This window comes from Podarcis gaigeae, assembly GCF_964106915.1.
Source record: "Podarcis gaigeae genome assembly, chromosome: 2".
Lineage (NCBI taxonomy): Eukaryota > Metazoa > Chordata > Lepidosauria > Squamata > Lacertidae > Podarcis > Podarcis gaigeae.
This window is the reverse complement of record NC_139679.1, coordinates 109183706-109211666: the sequence shown is the minus strand read 5'-3', so window position 1 is coordinate 109211666 and position 27961 is coordinate 109183706. Positions and strand designations below refer to the sequence as shown.

At 47.2% G+C, this 27961-nt stretch overlaps 1 protein-coding gene and 1 pseudogene across 6 annotated transcripts in view; both read left to right on the top strand.

Annotated features, from left to right (window-relative positions):
* Positions 1-1892: 1892 nt before the first annotated feature.
* On the top strand, positions 1893-3350 carry LOC310837817 (carbohydrate sulfotransferase 6 pseudogene; annotated as a pseudogene). The gene has a single exon. The product of its transcript is annotated as a carbohydrate sulfotransferase 6 pseudogene (transcript).
* A 7683-nt stretch (positions 3351-11033) lies between these two features.
* MGAT1 (alpha-1,3-mannosyl-glycoprotein 2-beta-N-acetylglucosaminyltransferase) overlaps positions 11034-27961 on the top strand; it is a 51044-nt gene continuing 34116 nt past the window's right edge. The window contains exons 1-3 of one of the 5 annotated variants that reach the window (XM_083724777.1): positions 11034-11307; positions 12593-13156; positions 22845-22934. The gene's annotated coding sequence lies outside the window, so the exon portion shown is untranslated. Of the gene's footprint in view, positions 11308-12592; positions 13161-13654; positions 13680-20265; positions 20364-22821; positions 22935-27961 lie in introns of those variants that run through there. The other 4 variants (XR_014560606.1, XM_083724778.1, XM_083724779.1 and 1 more) reach the window with 4 other exon arrangements.

Below are 27961 nucleotides of genomic sequence, written 5' to 3'. Positions count from 1 at the left end.
GGGACAAATCTGCAGGCGTCAGCAGTTTCCTGTTTTTCTTATCGTTGGACATCCCCAGCTGAAACCACTTAGGATGGCCAGATGCGAAAGAGAGAATTGCGCTGCTTTACCCTTTAGTAATCTTCAGCACAACTGCTAAAGGTGCAGGAACCCCTTGTCCTCTTTTGCACCTGGATACCTTAGACTGAGGGGGACCCAGGTGGCGTTGGTTAAACCACAGAGGCTAGGACTTGCTGATCAGAAGGTCGGCAGTTCGAATCCCCACAACGGGGTGAGCTCCCGTTGCTCGGTCCCTGCTCCTGCCTACCTAGCAGTTCAAAAGCACGTCAAAGTGCAAGTAGATAAATAAGTACTGCTCCGGCGGGAATGTAAACAGCGTTTCTGTGCGCTGCTCTGGTTCGCCAGAAGCGGCTTAGTCATGCTGGCCACATGACCCGGAAGCTGTACGCCGGCTCCCTTGGCCAATAAAGCGAGATGAGCGCCACAACCCCAGAGTCGGTCACGACTGGACCTAATGGTCAGGGGTCCCTTTACCTTAGACTGAGAGCATGTAGAGGATGGGCAGGAAAGACCAATATTGAACTGTTCCCATAACCCATGGCCCTCTAGATATTAGAAACCAAGATACTTCCTTTTATGGGTGACACTGATAGGTTTTTTTTGTTTTTGTAGCTGTTCCAGACATTGTTTTGAAGATGCCTGGAACATTCTTGTTTGTTTTTCTTGCATGGCCCCAGATTATCATTTTCCTCCAGGGCTGAGTACACCCTTTGAGCACACAGAGAGGGAGAGAAAGACGCAATAGTCCTCTTCAAGGGGAGCTTCATTCTTCAAACAGGAACAAAAGCCATCTGAGAGAGGTAGCGGCAGCTGCAACAGAAGGTAAAACTGGCTCCCTTATCTATCCCAGGAAAAGTAGAGACAGATCTTTAGTCATTGCTGCACTATTTTAGGTGGTGGGGGGGGGGGACTCAAAAGTCTAAGTAGGAGAAAGACGAGATCATGCAGATCCGGTTTTTGATAATAAAGAGTAAACGCCAACTTGCTCAGGGTGGTTTACTGCTGACATTGTTGGAAGGAGGGAACACAGGAAGAAACATGTAGATATCCAAAGGGTAGAGAGAAAACCATCCTATTCTGGTCTGCACTGATAATGTTATGTTTAAATGTCCCCTAGGGACAAAAGTGAGATGTGGCCACAGAAATCATTTCAATGTACTGTGGTACCTCAGGTTAAGAACTTAGTTCGTTCTGGAGGTCCGTTCTTAACCAGAGGTACCACTTTAGCTAATGGGGCCTCCCGCTGCCGCCGCGCGATTTCTGTTCTCATCCTGAAGCAAAGTTCTTAACCCAAGGTACTATTTCTGTAAGCCGAGGTACCACTGTATCTGTCACAGGGCATAAATGTGTCGATTAGTAAACCCTCCCAGCTCAAAATGGAGAGACAAACCACTTTCTTCTGCTGCTGCATCTGCTTCTTCAGCGATCACTAGTAGCCGAGTAAGATTGTCTTCCATAAACATGGTTTTAACAATGACTCCAAAAGTGACTGTGGAGGCCAATTCTGGATCCACACGTCCTTCCACAGTGGGGACATTGGTTTCCGGGCAGGAGTTGATCACGGTGTGGATTTGCCAAGCGTGCCTTCCTCTTAGCACGTTTCTCCCTTTCATCCTGAGTTTGAGTGTCTTCAAAGCCCATGACACTTTTGGTAAAGGCTCTTCTCCAATTGGAGCGCTCGCAGGCCAGTGTTTCCCCAGTTGTCAGTGTATATACTACATTTTTTTAGATATGCCTTCAGACAGTCTTTAAACCTCTTTTGTTGACCTAAACAGAAGGGGAACCCCAAAACAGTCCAATGGAAACAGAGCGTGCTTAGTGTGCATGGAATGCTGGTTGGCTGACAGAGGAGGGCAAAGAGGAAAATCGGGGAGGGGTGAGTGAAATTGATTGCCTGGATCCTCCAATTGCAAAGCACTCCACACTGCAACTTTTTGTTGCAAGCCCCCCCCCCCCTTCATATGTCTCTAACTCTTGTTCCGCCTCTCACCTGCAGGTCCCTCTCTTCCACCAGCAAAAATGCTCATCAGAATCAACACCGCCCAGTTTCTCACTGTCTCAGCGCTGCTGCTGTTCCTCTTGTTCTCATCCTGGAGAAGGCTCGGGCCCCAGGAAGGAGTCTCGGCTCCCACCCAGACCCATGTGCTGATCCTTTCCAGCTGGCGTTCCGGCTCAACCTTCGCAGGGCAGCTCTTCAGCCAGAACCCCTCGGTCTTCTACATGATGGAGCCAGCCAAGCACGTGTGGCATCGCCTGCCCTGGGGCAGCCCCGAACTCCTCCAGGGGCCCCTGAGGGACTTGCTGCGCTCCGTCTTCCTCTGCGACATGGGGGCCCTCCTTGCCTACATCGAGGAGCCCAGCATGGTCTACCAGCTCTTCATGTGGCCCATGAGCAGGGCGCTCTGCTCCCCTCCGGCCTGTGAGGCCTTCCGACGCTCTGACATCATCGGGGTGAAGGAGTGCGAGTCCCGCTGTGGCCAAACGCCCTTTGAGAAGATTTCTGAGGCCTGTGCCACCTACAGCCACGTGGTGGTGAAAGCCGTCCGCTTCTTCCAGATGGAAGCGCTTTACCCGCTCCTGACAGATCCATCCTTCCATCTCCGGGTAATCCACTTGGTCAGGGACCCTCGCGCCGTGTACGCATCCCGCCAGGCCGTGTCTCTTCACCCCGATGACCTGGTCATCGGCAATGGCATCAACGGCACTCCCAGTGCCCTCGGAGTCATGCACAGGGTCTGCCGCGCCCAGGCCGAAATGTACCTCACGGCCTTGCATCGCATGCCTCCGGCCTTGAGGGGGCGATACCTCCTGACGCGGTATGAAGACCTGGTGAGGGACCCTCTGGAGCACCTGGCCAAGTGGTACCAGTTCACCGGCCTGACTTCCTCCCATAGGCTCGAGACCTGGGTCTACAACATAACTCACTGGCCCACCGCCGACAGTGACCAGAAGCCTGGCATCTCCAGCGTGGACCCCTTGGAGATACAGAAAAATGCCAAGGTGGCTTCCCAAGCTTGGAGGAAGCACCTCAGCTTCCAGGAGGTGCAAGACGTTCAAAGCATCTGCAAGGAAGCCATGGAAGTCTTTGGCTACAAGCCAGCTGCATCAGAGGAGGAGCAGAGAGATTTGACGAAAGATCTTGTCCTTCCCAAAGAAAAAAATTAAGTCCCATGCAGATGGGCTATAATGCAAGGGAGAAGAGGAAGGATGAAATGGAACCCCCTAGCCACAGCCGCACCTTACACTGGGAGGGGATCTCTGGAGATATTTGCCCAAAGAATGCCCACTATATTCTAGAATGGTAATGTGCTGCAATCTGTCCTCCGCAATTTCCTCTGAAGTTTTATTCCTCTGTGATTGAGTTTCTAACTCATTCTCACAGCACATGCAAATTCCATTCGCATTTTGGTGGGTGCGGGATTTTCAGGGTACCTTGTTGTTGGGAGGTAGGTGGCTGAGGGTGGCATGTGTTTTCTTCTCCTTCCCTGTTTCTCCAGCACTTGCAGCCACCCTGGCTGCCTGCACTTCCTAATCTAAAAAAGCCCCTCCACCCTGGCCTTTCAACTAAAACACAAACACCTGGGAAGGCTGCCGAACACAGAATGCAGATGAGATGGTTTGCAGAATAGGAGAAAGAACATTGGCAAACACCCCTTGGTCATCTCAAAAGGAAGGTAAGCACAGGGTGAGGAAGTGAGAACCTGTCTCCCGCCCATAAAGACTTCACCAAATTCTTCTCTCCCTTCTAATCATTTTCAGACACAAGTTCTCATCTCATTAATTGATGGAGAATATAGATTTTTTTCCTTCAACACCACACTAATTCTGCCATTGCAAAAGCAAGCCAAGATCTCTGTGACAATCTAAAGACCAGCCTAACATATTTATTGTGGCAGGAGCTTCTGTAGGAATAATAATAATAATTATTATGTGGTTTCCCCAACCACTCTGGGCGGCTTTCAACAGAACAATTAAAACAGAATAAAACTTCAAACATTAAAAGCTTCCCTGAACAGAGCTGCCTTCAGATGTCTTCTAAAAGTCAGATAGTTTTTTATTTCCTTGACATCTGCTGGAAGGGCGTTCCACAGGGCGGGCGCCACTACCAGGAAGGTCCTCTGCCTGGTTCCCTATAACCTCACTTTTTGCAGTGAGGGAACTGCCAGAAGGCCCTCGGAGCTGGACCTCAGTGTCTGGGCTGAACGATGGGGGTGGAGGCGCTCCTTCAGGTATACCTGGCCGAGGCCGTTTAGGGCTTTAAAGGTCAGCACCAACACTTTGAATTGTGCTCGGAAACGTACTGGGAGCCAATGCAGGTCTCTCAGGACCGGTGTTATGTGGTCTTGGCAGCCACTCCCAGTCACCAGTCTAGCTGCCGCATTCTGGATTAGTTGCAGTTTCCGGGTCATCTTCAAAGGTAGCCCCACATAGAGCGTGTTGCAGTAGTCCAAGCGGGAGAGAAAACACCTCCTTCATTGGATGCAAACCTATGGAGCGTATGGAAAGGAGAGGCTCCTGGGGAAGCTGCTCCTTCCTTCAGGTACTTTCCTTGTTCGCCAGAAGAACCCTTAAACCCATGATGCTTTAGCAAGCCTGTCAGGGAAAGCTTAGTCACGGGTAGTTTGGCTGCTCTCTCTTGACACTGAACGGGTTCCAAAACTGAAGCAAGCACTCCGAAACAGGAGAGACTCCCTTATATGTACACACAACTGAAGAACCACATTTGGGTGCTTTCCAGAAGAACATCCCCTGCCGCCTCCATGTTCAGGTTTCTGCCACGTTGTCGTAGGCTACTTTAATCTGGAGAAATCAAGCGGTTGAAGCTTCTCCTGGCATGAGAACAAGGGGTGCGGTGGGGGAAGCATGGCCTGTTCAATTCCTGTGCGTCAGGATCCTGTTAAAGCAGGAATGGGGAACCTTAGATTTGGCCCCCTCTGGTTCTCTGTCTGGCCCTTGGGACTCTCCCCAGGGCACGCCCTCCTGAGCCACACCCTTCTCCCGCTTCCTTTAAAGCCCTATACGGTCTAGGACCCTCGTACCTACGGGACCGCCTCTCCTGGTACACCCCACGGAGGACCTTACGGTCTACAAATAATAACACCTTGGAGATCCCGGGCCTCAGAGAGATTAGGCTGGCCTCGACCAGGGCCAGGGCCTTTTCGGCCTTGGCCCCAGCTTGGTGGAACTTTGGTCAGGGCTCAGCCTGACTCCCCTTTGCTTTTTGCATAAGAACTAATATGAAAGAGGCCTCCCAGCATTCTCACAGGCCCATATAAGATCAGCGTAAACAGTTGGGCCGATGAGCACTTACTGTTCCCAACCCTAACCATGTGGAAAGCCATCTAATTAGACTTTAATTTGATTTTGACCTGTTTTTAGGAGGTAATTTAATTACTGTTTGATTTTATACTAATGTTATATATTTGATGTTAGCCGCCCTGAGCCTGACTTCAGCTGCGGAGGGCAGGATATAAATAAAAGTTTACTATTATTATTATTATTATTATTATTATTATTATTATTATTATTATTATTATTATTAGCTTTTGCCTGGTTGGAATGAGTCCTTGAACCCTGCTCGTGCTCCCTGCTTGCCTGATGGAAAACAGAGAGGGGTGTTTGACCGTGAAGGAAGTCGCCTACTGTACAAAGGACAAAAATAACATCCATCGCCCCCCCCCCCCCCACTTTTGTATTGGACCCTGCCCACAAGCTGGCATGTGGTAAGCCCAGAAGGTTCCTCCAAAGGGATTACAGATATTTATAGAATTACAGTGGTACCTCGGGTTACATACGCTTCAGGTTACAGACTCCGCTAACCCAGAAATAATACCTTGGGTTAAGAACTTTGCTTCAGGATGAGAACAGAAATCGTGCTCTGGCAGCACGGCAGCAGCAGGAGGCCCCATTAGCTAAAGTGGTGTTTCAGGTTAAGAACAGTTTCAGGTTAAGAACGGACCTCCGGAACGAATTAGGTACTTAACCCGAGGTACCACTGTACAGAATCGGAAGAGGCCCCCAGGGTCATCTAGTCCAGCCCCCTCCAACGTTGCTGGCCTCCATCTGCCATCCACCCCAGCCAGCATGACCAATGGTCAGAGATGATGGGAGTTGCCCAGCAACATCTGAAGAGCTACAGGGCCCTCTCACCCCTCTGCTATAAAGGTGCAGGGAGATCCCTCCCTTCCTTCATACCGCAATCATCCAACCACGAGCCTCTGCTTTAAAAGAATATAAAGACCTGCCCTGTTGGATCGAACCAAGACCCGGAAGATTCTGGGCATCCCCTAAGAGTGATGCTCTTTGTTCCTAGCATGCAGGTTAGAGCTGGGGTCAGCCAGGTGTTGTTATACTACAACTCCTGTCACCCATGGCAATGGGCTATGCTGGCTGGGGCTGATGGGAGTCGGAGCCCAAAAACATCTCAAAGGCCACAGATTGACCATCCCTAATGAAGAAGCTGAGTCGTCGCTGGACTCCATTTGCGTGGCGAGTTCCCGTCCGTCCCCCCAGTGGAAATAAAGACACATGACACAATTATTAAGGTTAATGGGCTAAATAAGGCCACAACTTTATTGGTAAGAGGTGATGAGCGGTATTGGCTTAGGCATTGGTCCTAACCGACTATATCCAGCTTCAGCTCGTCCGCTTGAAGTCCGGGAAGGGTTAACCACCAGTAGGGGGAGTCCTGCTGATGCAAGTCAACTAGGAACGCCCCCGGGGTCACCGCTCGGGGGGCGTGCCTTAGGCCCTCACCTCCATAGGCTTTGGGCAGGGCCACATCCCCCCAGAATCCTTTATCGGACTACCCTTCAATATGCGGGGCAGGTGATGGCACTTTCTCCCCTCTTCCATCTACAAAACAATACCAATACCAATGCCTAACCACCAATACCAAGGAAGTTGTGACAATTTGCTACGAGGTAGGTGAAAAACAAGTGGCTGGTGCCAATTTGCCAAGTAGAAAAATTCCTACCAGGCCCTTCAACGGCGACCAACCAAGGTCCATAGCAAGGTCAAGGAACATAAACCTTAAACGGCAGGAGGGTGGGAAACAGGAACAGCTGATAGGCGGGGAAAGAGGGAGATCCCCAGCCATGCCTGCATTAAATAGGGCAGGCCACGCCCCCAGAGCCAGCCGATTGGCTGGCCAGGGGGTGACGTGGCCGGGGATCCCTCCAATCACGTGGGGGCTGGGCTCCAGCCACCGCACGCGTGGTGGGGCCGTGACACCCGCAATCCCACCTCCTCTGCAGGGCGGAAGTGGCTTTAGCTACAAGGGCTAATCACTGTTGGCAGACACTGTTGGCTTTTGGAAGTCCATCCACATCACCCACATTTCAAGCACATGGCTTCCCCACACAAGAATCCTAGGAACCATACTTTACCCCTTTCAGGAACTGCAATTCCCAACAGCCTTAACAAACTACACTTCCCATAATTCTTTGGGAGAAGCCAGGCCCTTCAAACTTTAAATGTACGGTGGCAATGTGACCATTACACATAAGAAACGCCATCTTTTTGTGCCAGTTGGCTGCCTAGGATTTTGAAGGAGGGAAGGAAGGAAGGAAGGATGGAAGGAAGGATAGAAGGAAGGAGGCATTCTCTCTCCAGCACCCCTCCTCTGCCCAACAACCACAAATAGATTTATAAACCCATCTCTCCCCATGAACCCCTCCTTTGTTGTCTTTTCTCTAAACTAAAAAGCCCCGCAGACAAAAGCTGTTCCCGCCCATTAATCCAAAGGAAGTTTGTCAAACGGCTTTAAAAACAATATCCCCGGAACTGCAAAATGCACAGAGTTAATCCATGCACACAGTTAATGAAGAATAATAGCTGAGATTAAGCTTTTGGTTTCATGGGCCACTGCAAACTCTGGTATCACTCTACGGGTTCACTGGGAAGAAGCCAGCCTGACTTTTCCACTGCAAACGCTTCTGCTAGCAATCATCCGTCCAATTAAAAACACCTGTCTTGTTAGAGGCTCTCTCCCATATCTGAGTAGAGAAACCGCTGCCAATTTTTGTTTGCCTTTTTGAAAGAGGGCAAATGCACTGTGGCTGCATCCCTTGTGGGGCTCTGTGCAACCACACAAAAGGTCCCTCTGGTCAAGCAGCAGTCTAATGGCTAACTAGATGCCTCTAGGAAGGCAACAACTCCCTTCCCCATCCCCTGCCGCTGCCACTAACCCCACCACCATCCCCCGCCCGCCCAGCTAGACATATGCCTGTTTGTTGGCTGATGCCCATTGAAACTGGTAGGGTGGTGGGCAAGGAGCCCAACAGTAGGTGGCGCCAGAGCCAATGACTACTAAAGGGACCCCTGACCATTAGGTCCAGTCGTGGCCGACTCTGGGGTTGCGGCGCTCATCTCGCTTTATAGGCCGAGGGAGCCGGCGTACAGCTTCCGGGTCATGTGGCCAGCATGACTAAGCCAATTCTGGCAAACCAGAGCAGCACACGGAAACGCTGTTTACCTATTTATCTACTTGCACTTTGACGTGCTTTCAAACTGCTAGGTTGGCAGGAGCAGGGACCGAGCAATGGGAGCTCACCCCGTCACGGGGATTCGAACCGCCAACCTTCTGATCAGCAAGTCCTAGGCACCACCCGTGTCCCTACTACTAGGGACTACTAGATGGCAACTTTAAGTTCACCATTGCGAAGAAGGACTATTGCTACAAACAGGGATGCTGGTGGCGCTGCAGTCTAAATCACTGAGCCTCTTGGGCATGCTGATCAGAAGGTCGGAGGTTTGAATCCCCATTGCTCCCGTTGCTTGGTCCCAGCACCTGCCTACCTAGCAGTTCAAAAGGACATCAATGCAAGTAGATAAATAGGTATTGCTGTAGCGGGAAGGTAAATTGCATTTTTCATGAGCTCTTGTTTTCATCATGTTGTTCCATTGCACCAGAAGTCATTTAGTCCTGCTGGCCACACAACCCAGAAAGCTGTCTGCAGACAAACGCTGGCTCCCTCGGCCTGAAAGCAAGATGAACGCCGCAACCCCATAGTTGCCTTTGACTGGACTTAACCATCCAGGGGTCCTTTGCCTTCCCCCCCCCCCTTACAAACAGAATATTGTAAATTCAGCTGCAGAATTCCCTGTATCAGGCCCCTTCTGACCACTGGTCCTGTTAGCTAAGGATGTTGGGAGTTGTAGTACCAAAACAGCTGGAGGGCCAAGTTTGGGGATGCCTGCATTACAGGCATACCTCATTTTAATGAGCAGCCTCCATAGCTCAGCTGGTTGAGCATGAGACTCTTAATCTCAGGGTTGCAGGATTAAGCCCCATGTAGGATGGAAGATTCCTCCATTGCAAGGGGTTGGACCTCATGGTCCCTTCCAGCTCTATGTTGGAAGCGCTTTATTGTGCTTCGCAGATATGGCTTTTAAAACACACACACAAAATGAAGGACTGGAGGAGTCAGCAGCCATCAACATCGAGTCAAGACCCTCCATCAGCAAAAAGACCCTGACTTGCTGAAGGCTCAGATGACGGTTACCATTTTTTAGCAATAAAGTATTTTTTTAATTAAAGTATATACATTGGTTTTTTAAAAAACATAGTGCTATTGCACACTTAATAGACTACAGTATAATGTAAATGTAACTTTTATGTGCACTGGTGGGGGGAATTATGTGACTTGCTTTATTGCAATATTCGCTTTATTGCAGTGGCCAGGAAAGGAACCCCGCAATATCTCGAAGGCATGCCTGCATTTATTTAATGTGTCTCTCATTTTTTTTGCCCATGTGCAATACTTTACATTTCTCCCTGTTAAAATTCATCTTGTTTGTTTTGGCCCAGTTCTCTAATCTGTCAAGGTCGTTTTGAAGTGTGATCCTCTCCTCTGGGGTGTTAGCCACCCCTCCCAGTTTGGTGTCATCTGCAAATTTGATCAGGATGCCCTTGAGTCCATCATCCAAGTCGTTGATAAAGATGTTGAATAAGACTGGGCCCAAGACAGAACCCTGTGGCACCCCACTAGTCACTCTTCTCCAGGATGAAGAGGAACCATTGATGAGCACCCTTTGGGTTCGGTCAGTCAGCCAGTTACAAATCCACTGAGTGGTAGCATAGTCAAGACCGCATTTTACCAGCTTCTTTACAAGAATATCATGGGGCACCTTGTCAAATGCCTTGCTGAAATCAAGGTAGGCTACATCCACTGTGTTCCTTTCACCTACCAAGCTTGTAATTCTGTCAAAAAACGAGATCAGGTTAGTCATCAACTTGGGATGGCTTCTATAAATCCAGGACTGTCTCTGCCTGGAAAATAAATAAAAATTTAATTTTGTTATTTAATTCGACCGCGTCAGACCAACACAGCTACCTACCTGAACCTGGAAAATAGGGATACTTGGAGGGTCTGCAGTTTGAGAGAAATTGTGGTCCTCTCTGAGACATGCTGTCTCTCGAGTTCCTTATGGATAGGCAGGGAAGAGAGAGAAGGGACACAGATGCCAGGGACAGTGGGAGCCAGTGCCATCGGTACAATTTGGAGGCTCGTGATGCGTGCCAGTAAATGTTTAGTATGCATGGGCATATACACCATGCGGCCACAATTGGATATACAAACACAGAGTTCTTCTAGGGACAATTTGCGTTCTATACAAGGAAGCTCTAGTTTTCAAATGATTATTCTGAACCGCCAGGGGGCGCAAGAGACACACGGACGGAGACGCGACTGGAGGGAAAAACCAGCCTTGAAACCAAGTAGGAAGCTGGAGGGGGCGGTACCCAAATGTGGGCGTGTCTGGTGCGGGCTGCTGGGCGGCGGATTGGAGGAAAGCAAAAGGGGAGGGGCGGCGAGTCCTACCTACGTCGTTTTACGTCCCTTCAAGCGCAAGCGCGCGTGAATATACATATTTCTGAGGCGAGAGCGACGTCACTCGCCGCGCTTCCCCCATCCTCCTTACGGAAGAGGTGACGCTTTTGACGCGGCGGGTCAAGGGCGAGGGGGTGCGTGGCCGGCGCCGGATCGAACGGCCTTGCGAATCGTGCGTTGGTTCGGAGCGCGGAGGGAAGGAAGAGGGCGTGGCCTCCGGCGAGGACGAGCTCGCCTTAAGAAACCGCCCTCCAGTCTCCGCCCTCACATGAGGGAAGCGAGGCGTGGCCTCAATCCGAAAGCGGGTGGGGTGAGGGGGGCGGGACGGCTGGTTGCCATGGGTTCGCTTCCGGCGCTGCCTGGCGGAAGTGGCTGGAATTCTGCTGCTGGCTGCCGTTTGCTGCCGTTGCCCTCGGTCAGTGCGCGGGGAGGCGGGGGGCGCCCCTCTCGCCGGAGGAGTGGGGGGGCAGCGCGCCCCCCCCCCAGAGTGAGGCGGGCGGGGGAGAGAGGGACCGGGAGGGGAAGGGACGGGGGGGAGGGGGAACCGAAGGACACGAGGGAGGGAGCGGGGCAGCCCTTCTCCGCCCCGCGCCCTATTTATCCGCGTATTTAGTAGCGCCTGTGCTGAGGGAGCGAGCCTGAGAGAAGCGAAGGGGCTGCTCGCAGTCGGCCGGGAGGTGGGGGCAGAGAAGGAGTCGCGAAAGGCCCTGTCACTTGACTTTTTAAAGGGGAGACCTCTTCCCTATAGGACCTCCCATCAGCCCTGGTCAGTAAGAGCGCATATAAGCAGCACTGTCCTCACAATATATATAGGTGAGCATAAGAGGCTGCCTGGTACTGGGTCGCCCAGTATCGTTTTCTCTCACAGGTAGTAGCTGCCCCAAATCTTAAAAGCTGCACTGGTGTTTGTGTGTGCATATATGTATATGTGTGCATATTCTGTGCGCTGCTCTGATTCGCCAGAAGCGGCTTAGTCATGTGCATATATATGCAGTGGTACCTCAGGTCACAGACTCCGCAAACCCAGAAATAGTACCTCGGGTTAAGAACTTTGCTTCAGGATAAGAACAGAAATCGTGCTCCAGCGGCGCGGCAGCAGCAGGAGGCCCCATTAGCTAAAGTGGTGCTTCAGGTTAAGAACAGTTTCAGGTTAAGAATGGACCTCCGGAACGAATTAAGTACTTAACCTGAGGTACCACTGTACACACACACAAGATACCGGTATATATGTTTGTGTGTTTATTTTGACCTGGGATCCGTTGTGATAAAGGGTGGGCTAGAAATCTACCTCAAAAAGAAAATTATTATGGCCCTGTTTATAATAATATATTATTAATAAGAGTTTATTTATAAGCCACCCATGTGACCCCTGCAATCTATGTGAGGGAAGGTGTATGACAAGCGGTCCCATCTGTCCCTCAGCGTCGGGCAAGAGGTTACATTTTAGAGAAATGATTAGATGACTGCCCTCCTGGGTTTGTGTGAAGCAACAGTTATTCATGGGAAAGTTCTGGTCTCAGTCTGTGTTTATTATGTTTTTATAAGTGTTGGAAGCCACCCAGAGTGGCTGGGGTAACCCAGTCAGGTGGACAGGGTACAAATAAATAATTGTTATTATTAGTGGTAGTGGTCAAGGCTTATGTAGGAATGAGTTGCTTGAAAGGCAAAAGGTTTTTAATCCAGTTTTATATGCTACACAGGGGCATGGTGACTGAGGCCAGAACAATTGGTGACGCAGTGTTGTGCCTCCAACCAGGGAATCCTACTGGCATTGTTTAAATCCAGCAAGAACTTGTGTCTTTTTTGAGATAGTCTAAAAAAAATCTACAGTACTAAGAGATGTGGAACCAGGCTTAAGGACAACTGAGAAGAACAGCTAGACACTGAGGACAATGAGAGTAGCAGAGTTCTGTAGCAGAGTTTATGATCAATTGTGAAGACTGAACCTCCCCTCTGTGAAATGGAAGATTCCACAAGAGCCTTAAAAAAGACTTGAAGGGGATTATCCTGGCACCAGAAGACCATGCTGCCATTTGTTTTAGTGGTGGCTAAGGCTGCAGGAACATTTCACCCCTACCTTTAAGCATAGTGGGGTCTGTGTAAGAAATTGAAGAAAGAAGACTTTTTCTGGCTTATCTCACTCTACTGCTTCTTCAAGGTGGAGTTTTTGAAGGGGGAGGGGGGTGCCAAGAGACCCCCCTCCCCCAGGAGAGAAGAACATTAGGCTGGCCACCCTATATCTATGGCAATATGACACCTTCCAGGTGAGTAGTTAGGTGCAATTCACTCAAAGCTTACACTTGTTTTGCACTGTAACCATATTCTGTTTAGCTTGCAAGTGTTTGGATGTCATGTGTTCAGTTATGAAAGTGCAGTATTAAGTGAATGAATCAAACCCCATGTTTTTTACCTTTAATTTGTTAAAATCTGAGCTTGATAGGTTACGTGAGTAGGTAGGATTTCATGTACCTCTTGTCCCTAATGTCTGTAGTGACCCATTTCTTTCCTAATAAAGTAGGTAAGTTAAGTAGACTTGTGTGCATCTGTTTGGCCTTCACAATTTATACATGGTGCAGAACAGCCAATTAGCTAGGCACACATAACGCTTCACAGTAATTGAATCTTGTTGCAACAGGAAGGGTGTGAGGGCCTTTTGAATACACCCTGTGGTAGATCTGGGTGCTTTCCTGTATCGGTTAACTGCAGTCATTCAGAGACAGGGACCACTTGTGCATGTAGTGCCTGAGACCGGTGAAAGCATTGCAGGAACAGATGTCCAGAAATGTGGTATGTATTTCTGAAGAAATCTCTTCGGTGCATTTATTTGATCTAGAGGCTTCATTTAGTTTGGATATGAGATATTTCTAGATTGACTTTATGGAGTGATTGTACTTATTTCTTTAGACAGAACTATATTTCAGTTTCGATATATCCTATCATTATTTTTGTAATCACAGTATTATAATGGTTGTAATAATCACAGTACAGTGGTACCTCGGGTTACATACACTTCAGGTTACAGACTCCGCTAACCCAGAAATAGTGCTTCAGGTTAAGAACTTTGCTTTAGGATGAGAACAGAAATCGTGCTCTGGCAGCGTGGCAGCAGCGGGAGGCCCCATTAGCTAAAGTGGTGCTTCAGGTTAAGAACAGTTTCAGGTTAAGTATGGACATCCGGAACGAATTACATACTTAACCCGAGGTACCACTGTATACGGATAGAATGCTTGTCAGAATGCTTCAGATTACAGGGCCTTTGTAAATTAATATTTCAGTCTTATTGAGCATTGTTGTTCAGGGGTGGGGAACCCCTGACAGGGGGCTGGCTACGCACCCTCTTGATCCCTGTCAATCTTGGCTGGTAAAGTCTTGTGGGAAGTAATGATTGGATGGTCCATTAAGTGGTTAATGCCTTGCTATTGGAGGTAGTTATGCCCACTGCCTTGAAAGAGGTGGTAGTGTGGCCCCTTTTGAAGAGGCCTTCATGGGTTCAGAGGTTTTAGAAAATTGCTACCCAGTCTCTAATAATTCCTTCCTGGGCAAGGTGATTGAGAGGGCGGTGACCAGCTAGCTACAGGTATACCTGGAGGAAGTAGCCTAAGATACCGGTCCCAATCAAGGTGTTAGTAAGAGTATACAGAGCCTTAAACAAAGCTTGGGACTGAGGTACAGTACCTAAATATGTGCCTCCCTCAACACCAACCATCTTGGGCCCTATGAAAGGGCCCTGTTAGCAATACCGCAGTGTTGACTTCCTGGTTGGTGTTGACCTGTGACAGAGCTTGGGTGGGTCCCCGTTTGTGGAATAACCTTCCTGCTGATGTGCAACCTGTCTCCCTCATTATTAACTTTCAGGAAGACGTTAAAAGCATTTCTGTTCACCCTCAAAGATGGCTCAAAGATAAAGGTAAAGGTACCCCTGCCCGTACGGGCCAGTCATGTCCCGACTCTAGGGTTGTGCGCCCATCTCACTTAAGAGGCCAGGGCCCAGCGCTGTCCGGAGACACTTCCGGGTCACGTGGCCAGCGTGACGAAGCTGCTCTGGCGAGCCGGCACCAGCGCAGCACGCGGAAACGCCGTTTACCTTCCCGTTAGAAAGCGGTACCTATTTATCTACTTGCACTTAGGGGTGCTTTCGAACTGCTAGGTGGGCAGGAGCTGGGACCGAAAGACGGGAGCTCACCCCGCCGCGGGGATTCGAGCCGCCGACCATGCGATCGGCAAGCCCTAGGCGCTGAGGTTTTACCCACAGCGCCACCTGCTCAAAGATACCGTTCCTTAAAACCTTGAAATTGTTAAACGTGAGGGTATGTGATTGTTCTGCAAGTTTCAGGGTTATTCGTAGTACAGCCATACCTCAGGATAAATACGCTTCAGGTTGAGCGCTTTTGGGTTGCGCTCCGCGGCGACCCGGAAGTAACGGAGCACGTTACTTCCGGGTTTCACCGCATGCGCAGACGGTCAAAATGACATCGCGTGCATGCACAGAAGCGGCAAAACGCGACATGTGCAGACACGCTGTTGTGTCTTACGTTCTGTTCGGGATGCGAACGGGGTTCCAGAACGGATCCGATTCGCATCCCGAGGTACCACTGTACTTTTAGATGTTGTGAATGTGTTTTTATTATAAAATTTTGCTACTTGGGTGTTTGCTGCTCTGGAATCATGGGATGGGATAGGAAGAGATTAAATTTAATACATAATAATAAATTGGCCTGGCACAGGTCTGAGACCTCCCCGCAAACCACACCCACTTGATACTATATGTAATGCCAGGTGTGGAGTACGTAAAGACGTGGCTGCCAAGGAACTATCAGGAGCCTTGGAAGTGTGCTGAGGTTGTACCTTAAGCTGACTGGGTACGTTACAGAGTTTCCAATTGGGAACTCAGTAACACAGCTGTGCCCTCTCTAGCTATGTGGTATGTGAATCTGTGAGAGATAGTAGCTTACTGAAGGCAACCTAATGTCAGAAGTAAGATCTGGGCCAGATGCCTCTAGTTCACAGATCAGTCCCATGAATTGCAAACCTGTGTATGTTTATCTAGAAATCAGTCCTAATGCACTCACTTGTACTCCCAGTAAGCGTTTGCAGGATTGCAGCCTTGGCAACAGTGGAATTGAAATACTTCATTGTCACTTGTACAACTTGTATATAGTGAGATTACACGACCACCCCCCCCCACTCAGCTCTCTTAGTCTTAATTCCCCTCGTTTACTGACGCACACCCACCAAACCCGAAAGTCATTTGCCCTGTTGTTATCTTTTCATTCAGCAGCCTAACAGCCCATGGATAGAAGCTGTTCTTTACCCTGTTGAAGCAGTAGATAGGAAACTGGAAGTTCAATTTAATGGTTTCTGTGAAGGGTACTTGTGAAACTGACACGTGATTCTAGGGCCCAGGGTTGTCTGTCCTGTCTGTTTAGTCTCTGAGTCCTGCCACACATGTTATTGAGTTCATACTAGCATAATTTTGCACTGAGGGAAGGGTGGTTCAACTGGCGTGGATAGGATAGTGCTCAGTGTGGCCACTGCCCTGCCTACGTGATGCCACTGTCTCTTGCCAAGTCTGACTTGATCAGTTTCACCCTGATCAAGTTGTGATATCATGAGCTGCTGTGGTGGTGCATAATCACAACACATGATATAATACTGGAGCAAAAGCCCAAATTGCTTCCTTACATAGCAAATCACATGCCATGCTATTAATCTGACATGGGCAAAGCAGGGGCTGGCATGGGGTATTTTGGTAAAGTTCTGTTTATAGTGTCTATTTGCTCACTACTCAGTATACTAAATATTGCTTTCTGAGCACTATTTTTGGCACTTGACCCTCTTGCTTTGACAAGTCCCACAAGCCTCTGCTCTCCTTTTTTAAAAAAAACCTGTTTGATTACTTTGATCCTTGCTTTAAAAATTCAAACTTGTGAAAGCCCTGATCACCTAGTGGGCTTATTAAATCAATGTGCACATTTCCATATATCTGAATGCAGCAAGTCCAAACATGATTGTAATTTACTCCCAAGAGTTGTATACAGATGGTGCTTAGCTCTGATACCATGCTAAATTAGAGGGGAGGAGATTTCAGGATGTCCCAGATGAAAGATGAAACAAATATGCAGAAAGTGCAGAAGGGGAAATGCTTCTGTTTCACTGATCCCATAGAGCAGCAAGGATATGGAGCAAAATGGTTGTACTGCCTGCTACCTCGTATCTGCACAACAGGCAGAGTCATTAGGACTTTAGGGAGAAATTCAACCTTGCTCTAAAGTGATTGTTCTTTCATGGACTTGCCAGATGATATGATCCCCCCTCTCCCCCCTCTGCACTGTTCCAGAGTTCGTATCTCTCCCCCCCCCCCGGGGAGGGGAAAACTGATGTCTCCCCTCCTCTGACAAGACTTTTGACAGGGCTTCATCTGATGACTCATTAGCTGAATCCCACCGTAAGTCTCCAATAAGCAGCCCCCATGCTTTTAACACTGCAAGATTGGCCTTAAATGGGGTCAAGTTGAATCCACCACAGTGTTTTACACTATATATTCAGTATTCTATGCAGCATGTCCTAATTTAAAGTTAAATGTTGGCTCGTAAGGTCAGTGATACTAAAGTAATTTAATAATGGTTGGCTAGGCTTGTATTATGGGCAAGATGTTTCAGCAACTCCCTGTTTAGTTCCAACATCACGTACAGTATTCCCTGTGAATACTGAATTCCACCCATCTCTGGTTTTCTGAGATCATGACTGTACAAGTACTTTGAGGCCCTAATTAACTCAGTCTCTTCGAAATATGTTCAGCCTCTTATGACTTTGTGCAAATTAATGGGGGAAGAGAGAGACTGAGATCCAGGTGACCACAGAAGCTACACTGAAGATGTTATTCTGATGGTGGATGGCTTTGGGTAGCAGCTCCAGGGTCTTTTCTGGGGGATCCATGTTATCCCCTTACTTGGAATGAACCCAAGTAAAGCCTTGGACTTACACCGGTCCTTCACTTCCATGTAGTGAGGAGGAAGACTTTGCTTGCATTTACTTTTGGTTTCACAGAATCCTGCTGCCTTGTTGCATGAAATGTAATAAACTATGGTTCGAAGTTGGCTTGTTTATTTGACCAGAGTTTGTTTTAAATTCCAATCTTTGTCAGATGTAAACACTAATGAATTCCTTCTCCCAACTGTTATAGGAGGAAAGGGGGAGCATGTGAGATTTCACTCATTCTGACCTGTTCACGTATCACTGAACAATGGTTTAGTGTAACACACAAACGGGGTTGCTGTCTGTTTGGCTACTCAATATGCACAGCATAATAGTTTATCCTGTCTGACCAGAGGGCTATTTAGACTGAAATGTGTCATGTGGTTTCTCTCTTCTCTTCTGCAACACCTGAGAGTTGTGTTGTTATTGCCATGATTGTGGGCGATCCCAAATTTAATTAGTGTGCCACTTTAAATCAAGATAAGCTCTATTCAAGTATAGCCAGGACACTTCAACAAGCAATGCCTTGGCTGCATCTCTTACTCCCTCACTTGGAAGTAGTTGTATGTGTTTACTGTGTAGCTTTGGTTCCTGGGAGCATAAAAGCCAGTGGAGAAATAGTCTTAGCTAGCCAGGTCAGTGGGAAGGGACATCCTGGATGAAATGTGAGACAAACGGGGGTGGATGTGAAGCTTGCCTCCCCTGTAGAAAACATTTGTGCTTCATGAGGGTGGCCCCTGGAGAACTCTTAACATTTCACTTCACCTGCGAGCTGCTCGTCTCCATTCTTAAGCTAATGAATTGTTTTCCTGCAAGATTATTGCGTAAATTACATTATTTCTGTTTACAGCTCTGCCCAGTATAACACATTTGTAGTAAGTAGACACAGGTACCTGCAATATGTTCTGCGCTAGAATGGGAAGCCTGTAGCTTTCCATATGTTTTTGGGCTCCAACTCCCATCAGCCCCAGGCCAGGAGTTGTAGCCCAATAACACTGGGATTCTCCATCCCTATTCTGTAGTGTCCTCACAACCTCAGGAAGAAGTCACAATGGGGCCTGGCCTGTAGATTCTAACAAGATTGCAGGTAGAAACACCTCAATTTCTCATTAGACCTTCAAGAATTCCCTGCATTCACTTTCTAACAGGAATCAGCCAGATGTTTCTAACAGGAATCAGCCACTAACAAGTCATGAATGTGATGGCTCTCTCTATGATTTACCCTCCAGCAACTGGTATTCAGATCTGTACTGCCTCCATCTGTGGTACTTTCATTTTAGCTTTCATGGCTAACAGTGATTGATAGGCCTATCCTCTGTAAATTGGTTTGGGCATTTTAAAAAGCCATTTAAGCTGCTGGCCATCTTACATTCTGTGAGGTGATCTGATTCAGAGTTCAGCTGAGACTGACTTGAATGAGTGTTCAGAACTCAGCGATGGCTTCTGTGTTCTGGGGAAGAAGTCTTTTCATTAGTGTTAAATATTGAAAGCCATTCAATTAAGTCTCTGTTGCTTGGCAGAACCCAAGAAACATTGCAAAGGGCAGACACGTGTTTTCTGACAGATTGCTCTGATCTGCAGATCTAGAAACCTTGGCTGGCTCTGTTGAGAATTCTGGTTACCGTTTGACTGGTAGTAGAAAAGAGTCTGTGTAATACTGATAACATATTTTAAGAGCTTGTTTTTAGGAAGAGTAGCAGAACTGCTAATTGCAGAAATGTCTGCCTTCTAGAAGCCAGCAGATTTCTATTCTACTTACAACAGACATGTCCAAAGTCTGCTTTGGGAGCCTAATCCGGACCACACCAGCCAAGTTAATCTGGCCCCTGCGGCCCTCATACATGTTCACTTCATCAAATCTGGCCCCCCCTTGAAAAACCTTTGGGCACCCCTGACTTACAACCTTTACAAGTCAGCAAGCCGGGTTAGTGTGATGTAACAGCTAGAGTTTCGTTCGTAGAACAGGGAGGCCCAGCTTCAAAAAGCAGCTCCGCCAAAAGGTGACTAGCCCAAGGTTTCCCAGTACTATCTCTCAATCTAACATTCCTCAAAGGGTGGCAAGCAAATAAAAGGTGTGGTGAACGCTGTAGTTCTGAACTCCTGGAGAAAATATGGAAAGGAAATTGAGCACCTTCCTCACCATCCCAAATGCAGTTACCTTGGTAATAATCTTGACTTCAGGACACTTGTGGCCTGTGCTGTGTTTCGCTTAAGTGAGCGCCTTGGAGAAAGGCCAACTTCCCCGTCTCAATGTTCATCCCCACCTGAAATTCTTTCAGATAAGGGCTCAAGGGCAAGTGTGCTCCCAAGCATGTTCAGATGGCCTTTGTGAGGATGTTTCCCTGTCTGGGGGGGGGGGGATTGTGTAATTTGGTGACTTCCTCTCTCCTGCCTCCAGGGACTGCAGCCTCACAACTGCAGCACTGTCTGAGATGTGACCCAGTGTGAGATGGTGGTTCAGTTGACAGGGAGGGGATTGGCCCCTCTGCTGCACTTGCTGACTTACCTTTACCCATCTAGACAACCACTACCGTATTTTTCGCTCTATAGGATGCACCCAACCATAGGACACACCTAGTTTTAGAGGGGGGAGCGAGAAAAAAAACCTCTCCCTCTCTGCGCAGCGCCCCTTCCATTTCTCCTCCCGCTTTGCTGAAGGGGCGCCGCGCAGAGAGGGAAAGCTGCGCATTGCCTCTCCAGCAAAATGAAGCCAGGAGAGCAAGAGGGATCGGTGCGCACCGACCCCTCTCACTCACCAAGCTTCAGCGAAAGCAACATGAAGCCTCTGGAGCGCTGCGAGAGCGCTCCCGCTGCGCTTCGGAGGCTTTGCATTGCTTTTGCTGAAGCCTTGGAGCCTGCATTCACTCCATAAGATGCACACACATTTCCCCTTAATCTTTGGAGGGGAAAAAGTGCGTCTTACAGAGCAAAAAATACAGTATATACATACTCATGTGGTCTCTTCAGGTGCACTCTACAAAATGGTGCCTGCCACTTCCCTGATAGCCTGGTATTGAGAGGCAGAGCTGAACGGAGCAATACAATGTTCATTGCAGTAGCAGCACAAAGCTTTCAGTGCTTTCACATGTGTACCCCACTACAAATGCAGTTACTGCCCCCATGTGATGCCTCAGCGCTTGCTATAACGGTGCACATGGGCACAATAATAGCACAAACTGCTCAGCTGGAACTTTCTGGCTTTGCGTTCTCTCGTGATGGCAATTGGCCAAGCCCGTAAAATTCTCTCTAGTTGGCAGCACTAGACTCGTCCCCTCTGCGACTGCTTGTGTGTTTCTTTTTGTTTTGCTCCTAACCTCTCTCTTCTTATTTCTGTTCAGATATGTCAGCAGGAGAAGCTGGGTTGTGTAATTTTAATTGTGGCGGTAGAACTGGAGGGAGAGTTACAGGGCAGATGGTGGCAGGTTGTATAGGAAGGGTGGGATGCATGGCTGGGCAGCATGGAGACCTTACTCCTGCCATTGCAAATGGATGGTGCTGGTGCAAGAATGCCAGTTTCACATTGGCATTAGTTTTCATATGGAATGCTTAGCCACAATTGGATACTATTATCAAATAGGCTGTTGGTTGGCATTTGGTCTGTCACTTGGTCAGCATTACAATTCTAACCAAATAAGGCTGGAATCTGTTGAATTAGTCTATCATTGTGAAGAATTTTCTCTAGGTTTCAAGGCTTCAGTGGATAAGCCTGGAAACCAAGAGGATGTCAGTCAAAGATGGGGCTTTTAAGAATCATGGGGGAGGCATCATGTGTGAATGTAAGTCTCTGACATATTGACTGACAATCCAAAAGCAACACAGTAGGCTAATAATATAATTACAATACTTTTGTATCACTATTGAATTATGTCTTAATTGGCAATCAGATAACGTACAATATATACATGGTGACACCAACTAATGTGAGTTAAGAAAACGTCCCAAAATAAGGGATTTTTAGGCTGGTAAAACATCACGAAGAATCACTAAAGCTTGAGGCAAATATGCAGTATTTGCAGAGAGTAAGCTGAAGAAAGTTGGTGCTCCAAACACAGCAACAGGACAGTCCTTCCAGGATGACCGACTGTTTCAATCAATGTTCTTCCTCAGCTGATTGATAATAATACCAAATGGAATCAGTTACATTCAAATACAATAAATGAGATGATATACCTGAATATTCTGTAAATGGTTATTACACAATAAGAGATACATTACCAAGTAAAACGTCCAAAAGGTACACAGGATACAATGTTGGTGTCACCATGTATATATTATATGTTTGTATTGTATTGTATTGTATTGTATTGTATTGTATTGTATCTGATTGTCAATTAAGACATAATTCAATAGTGATATAAAAGTATTGTAATTATATTATTAGCCTACCATGTTGCTTTTGGGTTGTCAGATTGTTCTGTTCGCAACACAGTGGTCCTTTTTTGTTTAGTCTCTGACATATTGTCAGGTATTTAGGAGCCCTCAGTGGCTGCTGTTGTGTAGAAATGTTGGCACATCTGAAAAAGAATCTGACTTGCGTCACTTTGTGTTTTTATTTTATTTTTTATTAAACCTAAAATGCATTACCCCTTTTGATGTAAAGACCCATATTTTATTATATGAAGTCTCCTGCCTATTCCCCCTGCACCCCCCTCCCAATCTGCTTCCACTATGTTACACAGTTTATAAGGCTGTTTATTTGCATGTCCTGGGAGTACAGCATGACTGCAAAAGTTGTGTGTAAGCTGCATTTTTAAAATTTGTGCTGGAAATCCAAGTTTCACCATCCAGAACATGGAGATTTAGCTTTCTGGGGGGAAATTGAACTTGGTCTTCTGACATCCCTCTCCTGAACTTTGTGCCATGCCTCATTTATCCATGGTGCAGTACAGAGATCCTAATGGTGCATCAACCTATACTAGTTATATTTGAATGTTTCTTTGGCAGCAAGTATCAGACTTACTTTTTCTTTTTAATTAGGTGACTTCTTGGAGTCATGGAAGTTGTCTTACACACTATACTTGCGTTTCAAAATATAAGGAGCTTTTTGTGCCTGCTTCTGAGAAAAAGGTAGGTGGGGACTCAATGAGCATGGGTCTGTGGTGGAAATGGGGGGGGGGGTGGATCAAACTTTTCCCAGCTTACATTTTTTAGATGTGGGAGTGCCAAGCATCTAAATAAGTCTCTTATCTTTAAAACAGGCTTTTTTAGAAGAAGTATTAAAATTTGATTGGGGTCACTTATTTGCATGTGCATCTTGCATTTTTATGTTATGAAGCACCCTAAAATCTACAGATGAAAAGCAGTATACAAATTTAATAAATAAATATTGAAATCAGTGCAAAGGTGGCTTGTTGACAAGTTAGCTTTGCATTTGAGATAACCAAGTTTATTACCGGAGAAATTTCATGCACTTTGTCATGGCTTATGACTTTGAGCATATGACTTTATAACCCTGTTGGTTTGCCCCGAAAGGCTTTCATTTTCTCACAGAATGGCTGGGAATGAGTTCCCACATAGCAGTTAACTAGGGTTGCCATATTTCCAAAAGTGAAAATCCGGACAGAGTTGTTGTTGTTGTTTTGAGTGGACCCTGCCACCTCCCCAAAGGCTGCCTGATTTTGAGAAGGCAGCGTAAGGGTTCTTGGATGTTCCCACAGCTCTGGCACTGCTTTTCCAAAGTGAGACCTGCCTGCATCTCCCTTTCCATCACTGCAAACTAAGATGCCTGAAAGCGCTACAGAGGGAGGGAGTCTGCTCTAGGAAGCAGAGAAAGGGTGAGAATGGAAGAGGGATCCTTGCAGGAGGAGAGAGGTGAGGAGAGGAGAGGAGAGGAGAGGAGAGGAAAGGAAAGGAAAGGAAAGGAAAGGAAAGGAAAGGAAGAGGGGTGTCCAGACAGGAGGCAGGTAAAGGAGGGAGGGGGGGAATTAAATCAGTAAGTCCCAGTTGGAGGCAAGGAGAGTCTCCCTGGGCCAAATATATCCTCATTTTTTGGAGGGAGCCCTGCAAAAGGGGAGAGAAGGATGTTTGGGGAGGGGGGCAACGCTGGATGGAAATTGAGAGTAGAGGGGGGATGCAAAAGTGGGAGGAAGGGGAGGGAGCCTGAGGGGGTTCTGCTACTTGTTTTGTCCTGGGGAGCTTGGATCGGGATGTGATGACAGTTGGGTGCTGAGGAAAAAGGCAGCAATTCTCATTTGTGATTTGGCAGTTGGATAGGAGAGGCAAGTGCAGTGGCTTAAAGGCTAGATGTCCCAAATCAATACAGTGCCAAAAGTATCTCTTTAGGGGCCAGTTTTTAAAATTGCTCAAGGTATTGGAACTGTTTTATCTACGCCTCTCTCATTTTTATTCTTTCTGTTAAATGCAGGTATGCTAACAATCCTGCCCTATATTTGCTGTTTGATCTTCCATGTCCATTTTATTTTTCTTCTGGCTCAGTGGCAGTCTGCTGCAAAGCATACCATCTCTCTCCTGGAGTCAGGCATGACATTTCTTCCCTTCTTTTGATGCTCAACCTTTGTGGATGTCTCTATTCATCTTAAAACGTGCCCTAGAAAGAGAGGCAGCTGCTGAAGGTAGATAGAATAAAGCACAGGGAGAAATGTAGCTTGCAAGTGTAAAACGAAATGGAATAGCACCCCATAATAAGATGACAAAAGATTGGGGGCCTATAATGGGTTCTACTTCATTCTCTGTTGCTTTAAAAAACAAACACTATTTTTAAACCTTCCTGAGGCTTCCAGCAGACAATAGTATTTCTGACCAATAACCTTAGTTATTAGCAAGTGTTGCACATCACCTTAAAGTGGTTCACAAAAATTACTTGCCAGCCTGGTGACTATTAGTCCTTTACTGGCATACTGGCAATCTGAAAGGGTTCCTTCCCTGTTTCCCCATTGGGTGGCAAATCTTCCTCAACCCAGACAGCCGATGCCAACTATTTACAAGGCTAGCCAAATAGTAAGAGCAGGTTGGGAAATGAGAAGGCAGACCATGGGAGGATTGTTCAAGTAACTTCTGCTTTTGTACATGAGGATAACCACTCCGAAACCAGCACATTGTTTGATGAAGCGGTGTCTGCCCACTGTAATGTGGCAGGTTTCAGGTTTGAGAAAACAGTGTGCAAATTGCAGCAATTTGCTTGAAACTGAAACATTCAAATAGGGTGCACACATCTGGCACAGGAAGTTGTTTTGCCGGTGTGATCAAAGTTGTCCATCCATGTCCTAGACTAATACTGGGGTCAGATTCCTTTATTAAGGGTGCATAACCTTAAAATGTAGCAGAATGCCAGCTTGGCATATATAGAGCCACACTTGTTGTTGTTTAGTCGTTTAGTCGTGTCCAACTCTTTGTGACCCCATGGACCAGAGCACGCAGGCACTCCTATCTTCCACTGCCTCCCGCAGTTTGGTCAGACTCATGTTTGTAGCTTCGAGAACGCTGTCCAACCATCTCGTCCTCTGACATCCCCTTCTCCTTGTCCCCTCCATCTTTCCCAACATCAGGATCTTTTCCGGGGAGTCTTCTCTTCTCATGAGGTGGCCAAAGTATTGGAGCCTCAGCTTCACGACCTGTCCTTCCAGTGAGCACTCAGGGCTGATTTCCTTAAGAATGGATACATTTGATCTTCTTGCAGTCCATGGAACTCTCAAGAGTCTCCTCCAGCACCACAGTTCAAAAGCATCAATTCTTTGGCGATCAGCCTTCTTTATGGTCCAGCTCTCACTTCCATGCATCACTACTGGGAAAACCATGGCTTTTACTATACGGACCTTTGTTGGCAAGGTGATGTCTCTGCTTTTTAACATGTTGTCTAGGTTTGCCATCGCCTTTCTCCCAAGGAGCAGGCATCTTTTAATTTCGTGACTGCTGTCACCATCTGCAGTGATCATGGAGCCCAAGAAAGTAAAATCTCTCACTGCCTCCATTTCTTCCCCTTCTATTTGCCAGGAGGTGATGGGCCCAGTGGCCATGATCTTCGTTTTTTTGATGTTGAGCTTCAGACCATATTTTGCACTCTCCTCTTTCACCCTCATTAAAAGGTTCTTTAATTCCTCCTCACTTTCTGCCATCAAGGTTGTGTCATCTGCATATCTGAGGTTGTTATTTCTTCCGGGAATCTTAACTCTGGCTTGGGATTCATCCAGCCCAGCCTTTCGCATGATGAATTCTGCATATAAGTTAAATAAGCAGGGAGACAATATACAGCCTTGCCGTACTCCTTTCTCAATTTTGAACCAATCAGTTGTTTCATTTCCTGTTCTAACTGTAACTTCTTGTCCCACATAGAGATTTCTCAGGAGACAGATGAGGTGATCAGGCACTCCCATTTCTTTAAGAACTTGCCATAGTTTGTGGTCGACACAGTCAAAGGCTTTTGCATAGTCAATGAAGCAGAAGTAGATGTCTTTCTGGAACTCTAGCTTTCTCCATAATCCAGCGCATGTTTGCAATTTGGTCTCTGGTTCCTCTGCCCCTTCGAAATCCAGTTTGCACTTCTGGGAGTTCTCGGTCCACATACTGCTTAAGCCTGCCTTGTAGAATTTTAAGCATGACCTTGCTAGCGTGTGAAAGGAGTGCAATTGTGCGGTAGTTGGAGCATTCTTTGGCACTTCCCTTCTTTGGGATTGGGATGTAGACTGATCTTCTCCAATCCTCTGGCCACTGCTGAGTTTTCCAAATTTGCTGGCAAATTTGCTAGAGCCACACTAGACATATTTATTTAACAACATTTTATATAGGTAAAAATAAAGGTAAAGGACCCCTGGATGGTTAAGTCCAGTCAGAGGTGACTAGGGGATGCAGCGCTCATCTTGCTGCAGGCCGAGGGAACCAGCGTTTGTCCACAGACAACTTTGAGTCACATGGCCAACATTACTAAATCACTTCTGGTGCAATGGGACACTATAATGGAAGCCAGAGCGTATGAAAACGCCATTTACCTTCCCGCCACAGTGGTACCTGTTTATTTACTTGTACTGGTGTGCTTTCGAACTGCTAGGTTGGCAGAAGCTGAGACAGAGTAACGGGAGATCACCCCGTTGCGAGGGTTCGAACCACTGACCTTCCAATCGGCAAGCCCAAGAGATTTAGACCACAGTGCCACCCACGTCCTGTTAACATTTTCTGTACCATTTGATTGTAATAAAACCTCAAAGTGGTTCCCAAGAAATACCAAAATTATCAGAAAAGCAATTTTAAACATTTTTTAAAATTATTAAAATAAACTGTAGAAAATATTAAAACACACCAAGATTTATGGGTCTGGATTGTTGTTGTTGTTGTTTAGTCATTTAGTCATGTCCGTAGGATTGCCGAAACCTGTTACAAGCAAGTGCCAAAAATGATGTAGTCAGGGCACCTGACTACATAATGTAGTCAAGAGGCAGGGAAATTCAAAGTATGGGTGTTGCTATACTCAAAGACTTGATTCCTCAAAACTGTGGAGCAGGTATTATGTGGCACCTGTAACAGTGCCAGTTCTGTAGATGAAAGTGGTTTAGAGGACACATATTGGGTAAGGTGATCCCACAAGTAAACTAGTCCCAAGCCATTAAGGGCTTTGTATACTAATAGTAACACCTTGAACTCTGCCCGGTAAGAAATCAGCAACCAGTGCAGATATCTGAGCAGGGTCTCACTCCTGTTAGCAACTGTGCTGCAGCATTCTACACCAACAGCAGTTTCTAGGTCAAGCACAATGGAGCGCCACTTAGAGTACATTGCAGCAATCCAGACTTGAAGTCACCAGTGTCTGAACTATTGTGGTCAAGTTTTCCCAGTCCAGGAAGAATAAAAGCTTCTGTACCAAGCGCAGCTGGTAAAAGGCGCTTCCAGCCACTGAGTCTATCTGTGGCTCCAGTGACATAGCTGGACCCAGAAACACCCCTGACTGCTTATCTGCTCCTTTAGGAGGAGTGCAGCCCCATCCAGGACAGACAGCTGACCAGTTTCCCAAACACCAGAACCACTCGCCCACAGTGCCTTTTTCTTGCCAAGAGTCAAGCTCAACTTTTTCAATCAAGCTCAGCTCATTACACAGTATGAGGAGAAAGACAGCAGGCAGTTACATACATTATTAGCATGTCACATTG